Source organism: Eptatretus burgeri, chromosome 12, assembly GCF_056783735.1.
Source record: "Eptatretus burgeri isolate ZD-2024b chromosome 12, Ebu_testis_v1, whole genome shotgun sequence".
NCBI classification, from domain to species: Eukaryota; Metazoa; Chordata; class Myxini; order Myxiniformes; family Myxinidae; genus Eptatretus; species Eptatretus burgeri.
In genome coordinates, this window is record NC_140972.1 from 95,915,387 (window position 1) to 95,927,886 (window position 12,500).

At 43.9% G+C, this 12,500-nt stretch overlaps 1 protein-coding gene across 28 annotated transcripts in view; it reads right to left on the minus strand.

The window, feature by feature from the left end:
* LOC147016189 (peroxisome proliferator-activated receptor gamma coactivator 1-alpha-like) overlaps positions 1-12,500 on the minus strand; it is a 238,036-nt gene that overhangs the window by 45,125 nt on the left and 180,411 nt on the right. The window lies entirely within an intron of this gene.

The window sequence follows — 12,500 nt, forward strand, 5'->3', positions numbered from 1 at the left end:
GAGGCCTCGCCGCAAACATCGCAGGACATGTGAATACAACATGAAACAAGCGACACAACACACGGCTTTATGACGTTCACATGACGTCACAAGAAAAGTGCTTTTGTGAACATCATTCAGAAATTAGATTCCTTAATCGTTCCTGTACTCCCTCACTTTGTAGATGAATAAATAAATAAATAAACAAAACCTTAATAGGAATACAAACAGTGTGTTGTGTGTGTGCGTGTGTGTGTGTCTGTGTGTGTGCGTGTGTGTGTGCGTGTGTGTGTGTCTGTGTGTGCATGTCTCTGTGTGTGCGCGTGTGTGTGTGTGTGTGCGCGTGTGTGTGTGTCGGTGTGTGTGTGCGTGTGTGTGTGTCTGTGTGTGTGCGTGTGTGTGTGCGTGTGTGTGTGTGTCTGTGTGTGCATGTCTGTGTGTCTGTGTGTGCAAGTCTGTGTGTGTGTGTCTGTGTGCGAGTGTGTGCCTGGGTGTGCATGTCTGTGTGTGTATGTGTTTGTGTGTGCCTGCGCGTGTGTGTGTGCGTGTCTATGAGTGTCTGTGTCTGTGTGTGCCTGTGCATGTCTGTGTGTGTGTGTGTGTGTGCATGAATGTGTGTACGTGTGTGCGTGCCTGTGTGTGTGCATGTGTGTGTGTGTTTGTGTGCGTCTGTGTGTGTGTCTTTGTGTGTCTGTGTCTGTGTCTGTGTCTGTGTGTGTGTGTGTGTGCGTGTCTGTGTGTGTGCGTGTCTGTGTGTGCGTGTCTGTGTGTGCGTGTCTGTGTATGTGTCTGTATATGCGTGTGCGTGCCTCTGTGTGTCTGTGTGTGAGTGTGTGTGTCTGTTTCTGTGTGTCTGTCTGTCTGTGTATGCCCATGTCCGTGCCCGTTTCCGTGTCTCGAGATTCGAAAAAGCCAGGTAAATGTGGGGTTACAGGTAAGTCATTGTGAATCAGAGAGTGCTCTTGGACAGTGTGTCCGTTCGTCCCGCAGCAAGTCTGCCTTTGTCCGTATTGAGTTTGTCTGTGCGTTGATTTGCCGGTGTGCTCGTCTGTACGATTCGTTCCAGGTCGCTCTTGATGCGCCGTGTAGAGTGAGGTGTATGTTCAAGTGTAGAATGGGTGTGTAGAGAGTGTTACACACACGTGTGAGATTCTCGTGTGTATTCTTACCCCGCTTCACGACCCCAAAGCCTCGAGTGACACTCGGGATAGGGTTTAGACGGTGGACCTGCTTATTGGGAGGTTTTGATTTTTAAGAAGTCGTTGAAAGCCTCTCGATTACATTCACATCATGAATGGCGTGTCTTGTGGTTGATGTCGTTGTTGCACAGCATGTCGCTGCAGGTTAGCATCAGTTCTTGCAGGGGCACAGTAGTCGTGCCGCCCATGCAGTGCCCCCAGTGGAGGTTAAAGCAGGAATTTGTCATCGATTCAGTGTGCCGGCCATAATTCGCCCACTCTTCACGAAGGACACCATGAGATCTTTCACGTCCGACAACTAATGTCGGCAGGCGGGACACCCGTTTTAACGACCATCCGAGGGACGGCACACACATGGATGAATCACCCTGCTTGTGAGACACCGGGATGGGAGCTTATAGCCGGGTCGGGATTCCAACCCAGGCTAGACAGCTCGGTGGTAAGTGTGCATGTACCTTTCGGCTATCCTCACAATCACGTACACCGGCACGATTGGTTCACGGCATTGTTTTGCTTTGTGGTGTGCATGTTGAGCCGGTCGTGTAAAATAGGAGGAACTTGAACATGCTTGCACCCTTCGTTAGCTCCTCTCTAAAAAACACACTCACATTCCAATGAAACATCATCATGGACGTAGGACTCACATTTCATCAGGAAGGTAATTAATAGACGTACTCACGTTGAATTAGTACATAATTAATGGACATACTCACATTTCATTAGTACTAGAAGAATGGAAGACCCGTCGCTTCGCTGATGGGAATACCAATCTTTGCGTAACTGCTAAAAACGGAGTAAAAATTAACTTCCACCCGATAAAAATCGTGCGTATGAATTATTGAAACATCAGCTGCTTCTTTGTATAACTTACTCACCTGTGTGACCACTCGTGATTTTCATAAATGCCAAGGTGAGCCAATGAAAAAGCCAAGAATTCACAAGGTTTTCGGAAAAGCGATGATAATGGAAAACCTATACGTTAAGAAAACCTATAGAAAACCAAGACGCCAAGGTGAACAACGAATAGCCAAGATCTTGTGAAAAAAAGCCAAGGAGCGGTCGCACTGTTTGTCACCTGTGTTGCAAGTCGAGCGACCTGCTTTGTGATGCTTTAAAAGGAGGTGTACAATCAGCATTTTCTCAATCTAATCGATATGAGAAACAGGACTGAATGAGACTCACCTCATTGAAAGTGAAACGAGAAGAAGATGAAGAAGGAAGAGTTTTTGTTTCAATGTAAATTGAAACCGGCCCATATATCCTCACCTTACTCAGCGAGATCATGCTGCTTGATGGAGATCAGAGGGGTACCTGGGGGTACCGTTACTGCTTGATTAGTGGTAGCCTCTGGAGGACCATTGTTGCCGGCCGGACGCACGCAGGCACGCCGAGACCGAGCTCCTTTTATATTATAGATGTAATTAATAGACAGACTTATTCGCATTCCAATAGTACATAATTATTGGACGTACTCACGTACCATTATCATTGTTATTATCATTATGAACATTATCATTGCTGCTGTCGTTACCGTTATTATCATCATCATTAATATTATTATTATCATTATGTACCATTATAATTATGGACAATTATCATTATTATCATCACTATCACTGTTATTATCAGTATGTGGCATTATCATTAGTATTATCATAAACATCATGTACCATTAACATTATCATGATGGACAATTTATATTATTATCATCATTATCGTTATCAGAATCATGATGTATCATTATCATAATGTACCGTTATCATTATCATTATGGGCAATCATCATAATAGTCATCATTGTCATGATTACCTCCACCACCAAAGGTGATGTTTTCATCCCTGTCTGTCTGTCTGTTTGTCTTTGAGCAGTTATGGACACATTCAGACACAATTTGGTGGACATGTTGGGTGTGTGACGACGACAAATCGATAGGATTTTGGCGAAGATCCGGATCCGGATCTGAGAATTTTTAAAGTGATTCGTCGTCACCATTGAGAGACAGGGCCAAAAGCTCTATGTAGCACGATATCCCAAAAGGTTGTTGATGGGTTTGGACGAAACTTGGTGGACACGTTGAGTGTGTGACAAAAGGAATAACTGATTCAATTTTGGCAGAGATCCAGATCCGGATCTGAGAATTTTTTTAAGTGATTCGTCACCATTGAGAGATAGGGCCAAAAAAATAGATGTAGCACGATATCCCAAAAGGTTGTTGATGGATTTGTACTAAACTTGGTGGACACATTGAGTGTGTGACAAAAGGAATAACTGATTGAATTTTTGGTGAAGATCTGGATCCAGATCCGAGAATTTTAAAGTAATTCTTCACCATTGAGTGATAGGAGTGAAAACTATGTGCAGCACAATAGCTCAAAAAGTTGTGGATGAGTTATGACAAACTAGGTGGAGGAGTTGGAAAGGTGACAAGAACAAGCGGATTAGATTTTAGTTCAGGTCCGAATCTTGATCCGGCCCATCGGTGGAATACAAAACGTAATCTGTTCAGCCTGGCGGGGGTATGTGCTCTACCGAGTGCCGTTCTTGTTATCGTTGTCATTTGCACCATTATCATTATCATTATTATTATTATTATTATTATTATCACGACTTGCGACCTGTTTGTCTGATTGTCAATCTCATGCAGGTCACAATTTTAAGCCGATCTTCGGAAAACATGAAATGGTAGAGTTGGTCATCGTAACCATGAAGCCGATTAATTGAGGCCGAAAGGTCAACATCTTTGTCAAATTTCTAAAATCGTCGACTTTCATCCAGTTGACTTGAAATTTGAAGAGGATTTGCACATTTGGTCATTGAATTCAACTACCATTTATTTTTGAGGTCGACATCGGCCAAAAGGTCAACATTCGCTGAGATTCTTAAAAATGCCAATTTTCATCAGATTAAATTGAAATTTGACCAGGATTTGCGGATCAGGTCACTGAATTCAACCACCCATTATTTTTGAGGTCGAAAGGTCAAAAGGTCAACATTGACAGAATTTCTAAAATCGGCAATTTTCATCCAATTGACTTGAAATTTGAAGAGGGTTTGCATATTGGCCATTTAATTCAACCACCGATTATTTACAAGCTCAAATTTGTTTTCAGATTTCACAAGTATCGTGCTCTGCACGTCTTTCTTGTTCTGTATGTCTGTATGTCAATCGCCTACAGGTCACATTTTTACTCCGATAGTCACGAAACTTCACCACGTGGTCGAGGGCAGTGGCAAGCTGGAAGCCAATTGTTTTGGGGGTCAATAGGCAAAAGGTCACATACATCTCTATTTTCAACTGATAAAAACGAAAAACACGGTCTGTCCTTGAAGCCATGTGATTATATGTCTCTTAATTATGTACTGTTTGAACGTTTGGTGCATGCTGAATACAATTACACGTATGAATTATGTACTATCGGAATGTACCTTTTAAACCCATTGGCCCTTTAGACTGCTGAGACCCCTTAGAAGATTGAAGCCCTTTTAGGACCCCCATGACCCTTAAGAACCTTAAGACCCCTAAGATCCCTATGACCCTTTGAGACCCAAAAGACCTCTAAGACCTTCAAAATCCCCTAAGACCCTGTAAGACACTCAAGCCCCCTAAAGGCCTCTGAGGTCCCTGAGACTCCTGAGACCCCTGAGATCTATAAAACCCTAAAGACCCTTTAAAACCATTAAGACCCCTCTGATCCTTTAGACCCCAAAGACCCAAAAGACCCAAAGACCCCAAAGACCCAAAAGACCCCGAATACACTCAAGACTCTATAAGACCGCCAAATATGGGTAAGACCCTTATGGCCTATAAGACCTGCAAATTTCAGTTCCTTCCAAAAAGCTCAGAACAAGTGTGTATCTACCCTCAGGAGAGCCAGAAAACAACATCTTTCTAATCTCAAGTCTGAACTCTCAAACCTCTCTCCCTTCTCCAAATCCCGGTGGCGTCTGGTTATGTCTGTTTCCGGTGTGTGTTCCCCCTCCATCCCTCCCTTACCTCAAATAGCCACACAGCTGACACTGCACGTGAAAAGGCTGAATGTCTAAACTCCGTGTTTCCTTCTAAATCTTGTGTCTGAAACACATTGCTTTCTGTACTCACCTTACCCAATCACACCCAGCTATTCCTGGACTCTGTGTCCTTTTCTCCTGACAAGGTGGAGAATTTGCTGTCAAACCTCGACTCAGATTCTGCAACCGGTCCAGACGGCATCAGCCCACGTGTCCTAAAAACCTGCTCCACTGCTCTTGCTCACCCTCTCCCTGTTCTATTCACCCTCTCATTTGCTCAAAGTCATCTGCCATCTGCTTGGAAATCAGCAAACATTACTGCCCTGCTTAAAAAGGTGAAAAAACAGATCCCTGCAACTACAGACCAATCAGCCTGATCTCAATCATCAGCAATGTTGTGGAATCCATCATCGCTTCCAACATTAAATCCTTCCTCTTCTCCAATGGCCTGATTTCTGATCATAAATTTGGATTCAGATCAGGTTACTCTACCCTGGACTTGCTGCTCCTGCATTCCCAACAATGGATGCTTTCAATGCCGGACATGAGATCAGTGCCATCTCCCAAGAAATATAGTGTGCTTTCGACATGGTCTGGCACCCCGCCTTGCTCACCAAACTCTCGTCCTATGGTATCCAACGCCATCTCCACTTATGGCTCGCAGACTTCCTTTCATGTCACAGCCAACGTGTGGCCCTTAATGGAGTTCTCTCATCCCCTCCTCCTGTCCAGGCTGCAATTTATCAAGGCAGTGTTTTGGGCCCTGTGCTTCTGGTTTTCATTCATGATCTCTCAGACTCTGGAAAATCCACTTTATCTCTTTGCTGATGACTCCACCCTTTGCCGTACCATCTGTCATCCCTCAGCTCAGCAAGCAACAGCTTCTCCGCTCTCTGCAGATCTGGATAAAAATCACAAACTGATCCAACAAGTGGAACACATCTTTCAATCTTGACAGATCTCACACACTCACTTTGTCTCTCTGAAAGGATCGTCTGGAAACCCCCCCCTCCACCCGCTCCCCACCCCATCTACGTTCTCAACAATCCCCTTTAAGAAGTCCTTTCATTCAATATTTTGGGCCTCACTATCTGCCATGTTCTTACCTGGGAAAGCCACATTTCTAAGCTGGCCTCGAAAGCCGCTGACTGAGCATCCCACATTGTGGAAAGCCCTTATTTGGCACACCAGAGCTTCTTATCACTGACAAAGCTTTCATCTGCAAACTGATGGAGGAATGCTCTTCCCTCTGGGCTGGTGCTCCTGCCTCTCACCTTTCTCGGCTTCACGCTGTGGAGACCAAGGCATTTAGAATCATTGGTATTTCCCAAGATAGGCTGAGTCTTTGGGTCTCTCACTCTCTCAATGCAGGCATCTCACCTTCAAAACAGCTGTTCACCACCATCTCATATCTTCCCCAATCCAAAAAGCTTGATCTTTTCTACCTCCGTTAATGCACCCAAACCCACCTCCTTCAAATTCCCTGCTTTCCTTGCTGAAAGTCCCTGTATTGTCCATTTTGTTTACCCTGTGTACCCCACGCCATCTCTCTCCCTTCCACAGATCTCTCAATGTCTCTGTTCCCCACAGGTTTGTGCTTCACTCTCCTGTCCCTCTTGTCTCCTGCTCCCTTACTGTACGTTTTGTGTGTTAGCTCTTCTACGAATATGGACATTGTATATTTAAAAATTACCCCTGTGTGGGGGTGACAGTCATCTCTATAATACCACAAGTTCTCAATGTTCAGCTATGACCGAAGACTACTGCGCAGTTCTACTGGGCAACTCGACTGCGCAGCTCCACTGCGCAGCTCAAACTGCACAGTTTGGTTAAAGATGACTCGGCATTTTGGCACGCGCGCACGAAATTATATTTTGAAAATAAATGCCGACGTTTACATTTCGGGTTTTGAAACTTTTGCACCTTCGGCGGAAAATGTATAAATATACAAGGTCAGCTGCGATGCAATGACACCATTCACTAACTTTTACCATGCCCAGTAGAGAATATTTAGCCTCCTGAAGGTAGGGCAGTTTTTGCAAACTTTCAAGTCATGTGACGTGAAAACGAAAGCGAAATTCGAAAATCCGTCCTGAACAAATTTAGATATTGTCCCATACATTCATATCCCACAATCAAATTCAAGATCGCTTGAGAAATGTAGGAGGAGATAGATTTTGAAAATCGTCATTTTCGCATTTTTTGCCAAATTTGAAATCACGTGACATGAAAACGAAAGTGAATATCGAAAATCCGGCCCGACTAAATTTAGATATTGCCCCATAGATTCATATGCTACAATCAAATTCAAGATCGCTTGAGAAATGGCGGAGATAGAATTTGAAAATCGTCATTTTCGCAACTTCAAAGGCCTCGTGACCTTGACCTTGACCTTCGGTGACCTTGAAAGTCATACCATCGTGTACGTCTCATCGACCTCTCTCAGGATCACTAATGACCAGATCTCCCGCTTCAACTTCATTGTGAATGGACGGATGGACGGACGGACAGATCGAAGGACATCGACACCCATATTATTAGGTCATGCTCGAAGAGATGACCTAAAAATAAAAATAAAAAATTCCCCTAACACCAATAAGACCACTCAAGACACCAAATACCCTTTATTCCCCAAGATACTGAAGACCCCTTCAACACTTTAGACACCTTTTGATCCCTTCACACTTTTGACCTTTACACCTCTTAAGTCTCTTTCGACCCTTTAGACATTAACACAATTTAGACCCCTTACAAACTGACACTCTTCAGGCATATTAGACAGCTTGGAACCTTGACCATTTGGTGCTTTAGACCACTTGGACTTTTTAAAACCCTTTTTACATGCCTGAGAGATTGAACCCTTTCAAACACTTAGACACCAACTACAATTGGAACGTACCCTTTAGACCTTTTGACCATCTGTAACCTTTTAAGCTCACACCACGCAAAGATGTATAGTCTCCTTGAAAAACACAGACTATACTTTCTTTCAGCAACTGATGTGCAAACTCGACACACCCAGTGTGTGGGTACTCTTCTATTACTGCAGATAAAACTGAAAAACACGGATGGACAGTCAACCCTTGTCGAGGTGAAGTCTTGGTCGACGCCTGTATGTCTCTTAACTACGGACTTTTGGAAAATACCTTTTCGACATGTAGACCTTTAGAGCCCTTACACCTTTTAGACCCTCTCGACCCCTCAGACCCACAATAACCTTAATACCCACAATAAGACCCCTATGACCCTTTCAGACCCCTAAACCCTTCAAGACCCCAAAGAAGCTAAAGACCCTTTAGACCATCGAAGATCCCCGAAGACCTCTTCGACTCAAAAACCCCATCAGACCCTCTTAGACCCTTTCGATCCCAAACACCGGTAAGACCCCGACAACCCTTCAAGACCCTTCAAACCCATAACAACAATTTCACCCCATTTTAATCAAATAGGATATTTTTGTGATTTTATTGTTGCCAAACTTCAAGAATATAACAAGATATCAGACTGAAATTTACACAGCTTATTTGTACGCATGTTTCGTGTATGTGTATAAAATGTGGTCGAAATTAGTCAAAGGTCAAGGTCGATGCCATCCAAAACATGTAAAACATCGATTAGGCAGCTATGAGAAAATGTATCAACCAAATTTGATCTGCACAACATTCTATCATGTAAAACACTTGATAGATCAAATTTTCCAAATTATGAAATTGCTGTTTCCATGACAACTATTGTTTATTTGGATTTTGCAAGTATTGTGCATGACATCTTTCTTACTTGTTTGTCTGTCTGTCTGTCTGTCTGTCTGTGAGCAGGATATCTCAAGAAGATGTGGATGGATTCAGATGCAACTTGGTGGACAGTTTGCGTGTGTGACAGCAACGACGAAGTGATCCTATTTTTGTGAAGGTCCGGATGCACATCTGGATACGAGAACTTAATTCTTCAAGCGATTCTTCACCATTGAGAGATTGGAACAAAAACGATATGTAGCATGATATTTCAAAAAGTTGGGAATGATTTATGACAAAACTTGATGGATGAGTTGGGTAGGTGACAGAACAAGCGGATTCGATTTTGGTTCTGATCCAGGTGCAGCTCTGGCCTATCAGTGGGATACAACACTTACACTATTCGGCATGGCGAAGGCATGCGCTTTACCAAGTGCATTCAAGGTATCATAATGTATCATTACCATTATCATTTCAAGAGTATGTAATTAATGGACATCCTCACGTTCTGTGCGGACAAACGAAAACCAGACAAATGGACGCAAATGGAACACCATCTCCCCCGACAAGAGTAATTACAAAGAACAACTAATTAATTAATTACACAATGTACCACAAAGGGAATAAAATTGAAAGTAAATGAACATGGTAATATTTTCGTACACCTGCGCACTGTCATGTCACACGGGTTTCGTTCAGTGACGTCACGTGCACAGGTGACTCGATGAGTGCACATTTACGTAGCCCGTTGCCGTGCTCAGTAAGTGCTACGGTAGTTCAATTAATATCGATGTTATCAGGTGCAGAGAGTCGGATCCAATTCCCACCATAATGACCCAAACTGTGAACACCCTCCACTCTTACAGCCTCGTCCAAAACGCTGAGAGTTGTTCAATCGAAGGAAAATCAATCGATTGGTAATGGACATTCGACTTGGAGTTTTACTCCCCTCGTAGCCATAACTTCAGCAGTCAGATAGAAAGCACGGAAAGGCAATTACACAAGAGGCAGCAATACTGGGAAATCTTTCAAACATGTATCTTTACCATGCACGGGTAAAAGAGTTTTTAATTTACCACGGAAAAGCCAAAGAGTTCAGTTTATATCATAAACAATGAAAGGGCCTCGAACTACCACTCACGTCAAAATGCACCCTCTCGAGCGGTACAACTCACTCCTCCTTCGCACAACTCACCCCCCTCCCTTACCCCTCCAACTCGCCCCCCCTCCATCACACAACACCTCACTCCTCCCTTCTCTCACTCCCTTGCTCTCCCTCACACCACAATATAATTTATTTTGTCATCCCCAATTATGACCCATAATCTTTATTACCCCCATTAACCTTTCATAGCCCAACTTCCTTGCTCGCATCAGTTTCCTCATCCCCCCCCCCCCACTCTCCTCCTCTTTTCTTGTTCGTTCATTCCTTTGGTGTTTGTCTCACTATTAGTTCTACCTTGCTCTTCCATGAGTCTTTTTCCTGCAAATAATAATAAAAAATAATAATAAGAAGAAGAACAAATACCCATCCCCCTCCCCCACCCCACAACTCGCTCTCCTCCTCGAATCACACCTCACTCACATCCTCGCTCTCTCCATGTGTTCATATGAAAAAAATATATTATGACAATGATTCTCTATTAGCATGAGTCACATTTGCTCTACGGCTAGGATACGGCGGCCGTACACCCCCCCCCCCTGAATTGACAGAAACGTGTATCGGCCACAGAGTTTCTGAGGTGGCCTCAGGGTGGCCCTACGCCGTATGGCTATCTTTTACAGGCCGTAGGGGTCTCCGTGGAATTAAAGCATGGTATTATAACTTTTTTCATTTCTAAGTTGGCCGTAGCAATTCGACATGCCGTAGCCATGACATAGATGTGTTCCACGTCGACCGTACGTAGGGCGTACGGTGGGCTTGTGTTATTCGTGCGTTTTCCGTAGGCTCTTATCAATGAAAAATGAATTTTGCCAACCCCCCAAAAAATTATGGCGGCCGCACTATTTCCACGTTCGCCTTAGGGTCCCCCTGCGGTCGCCTTGAGGGCACCTTGAGGCTACCTTGCGTCTGCCTTGAAAATTCTATGGCCGCCGTAAGAACGCCCTAAGGTCACCGTGTGACATCAAATCAAAGACCTACAGCACCCCCACGTTTTCGGCCTTCACAATTTCTAAATACCCCGTGCGGCTACCCAAAAAATAAAAACATATGTGACTGCTACATTGTGTGACCGTGGAAATACTGCGGCTGCCCTATAATTGCTCGTGGCCATATATTTTTTAGACCCTACGGCCGCCGAGCCAAATGTAACTGAAGCATTATTTTAATTTTCCACTTTTGGAGAATGAAAGGTTTAGTCCATTGTTCAAAGACCCATCTGAACCAATCGTGTTTGAACAAAGAAAGAGCATCGTAACAATGTACATACAACATGTAATCATGTTTACAAGGTTTCAGGCTCATATGGGAGCTTGTATATCAATCACTCGCATGACGAGGACAGGAGGAGATATCAGTGCCATGGGATTTGAACCCTGCAACATGAGGTCAGGGTTTAGAAGAGAACACGAACAGGGCAACCCAATAAATAAATAAATAATATTAATAATAATAATAATAATATTAATACGAGCAGAAATATTCAGTGGAACAAACAATGGTTTATTGTACCCGACTGACAATGCAACAAAAGCAAAACAAGACAATGGCTGCAGTTAGAAGCAAGGTGGGAAAAGCTCGAGCAAAAGGTGATAAAAGAATAAAGGAACAAAAGACAGCAGGACAAATAAATGGGAATCAAATGGGAGAGAAGAGGTGAAAGTCAGAAAAGCGCTGACTGAGCGACCATGCATTCACCGTCACCGCCACTCCGACCTCCGGATGATTGGCTCCTGTGCTCGGCTTTAAAGGAGACTTTCCCAGAATATAAATACTCCATGGGGAAGAGGAGCTGTGCACGGAGTCGATAAAACAAACAATGGCAACGACACCACATCCAAGTATGGGGACGCTTCGAGCTTCACGTGGACTTTTTTATTGAAGCTGCTTTGAGCATCTGCATCACGTGGCTGCTGGGTGAATCATTTCTGGGAGGTGCGACTGTGCCACTGATGCAGTGCCCCCTATGGGTTAGCACAGGAATTTGGAATGTGTTCAGGGCGCTGGAAATGACTCACTTACTCGATCGAAAGATACCGACCGTGCGATCTTTAACATCCATGATAGCAGATAGGACACCGAGCTGAAGATCCATCCGAGGGACGGCGGTGCACGATGATTCAATGCCCTGTCTGGAGGCCACCAATCTGAGTTCATCGTCGGGTCAGGAGTCAAACCATGATGAGACGACCCAGAAGTAAGTGCATTACCTCTGAACTATCCTGTCAGCTCATTGGAGAACAAGAGATACAGGAAGTGAAGTCAATGCTGGTCGAAACAGTCTGAGTAAAATAAAGAAACCGTAGTGGTCACTGGTCAGCATAATCACGTGTGCTAATAAAGAGAGGTGAATCGTTAAGTTCCTTACAAGTCAAGGAGAGCAAAAAGTTGAAGTTCATGCGAGATGATCTGCACCACTCG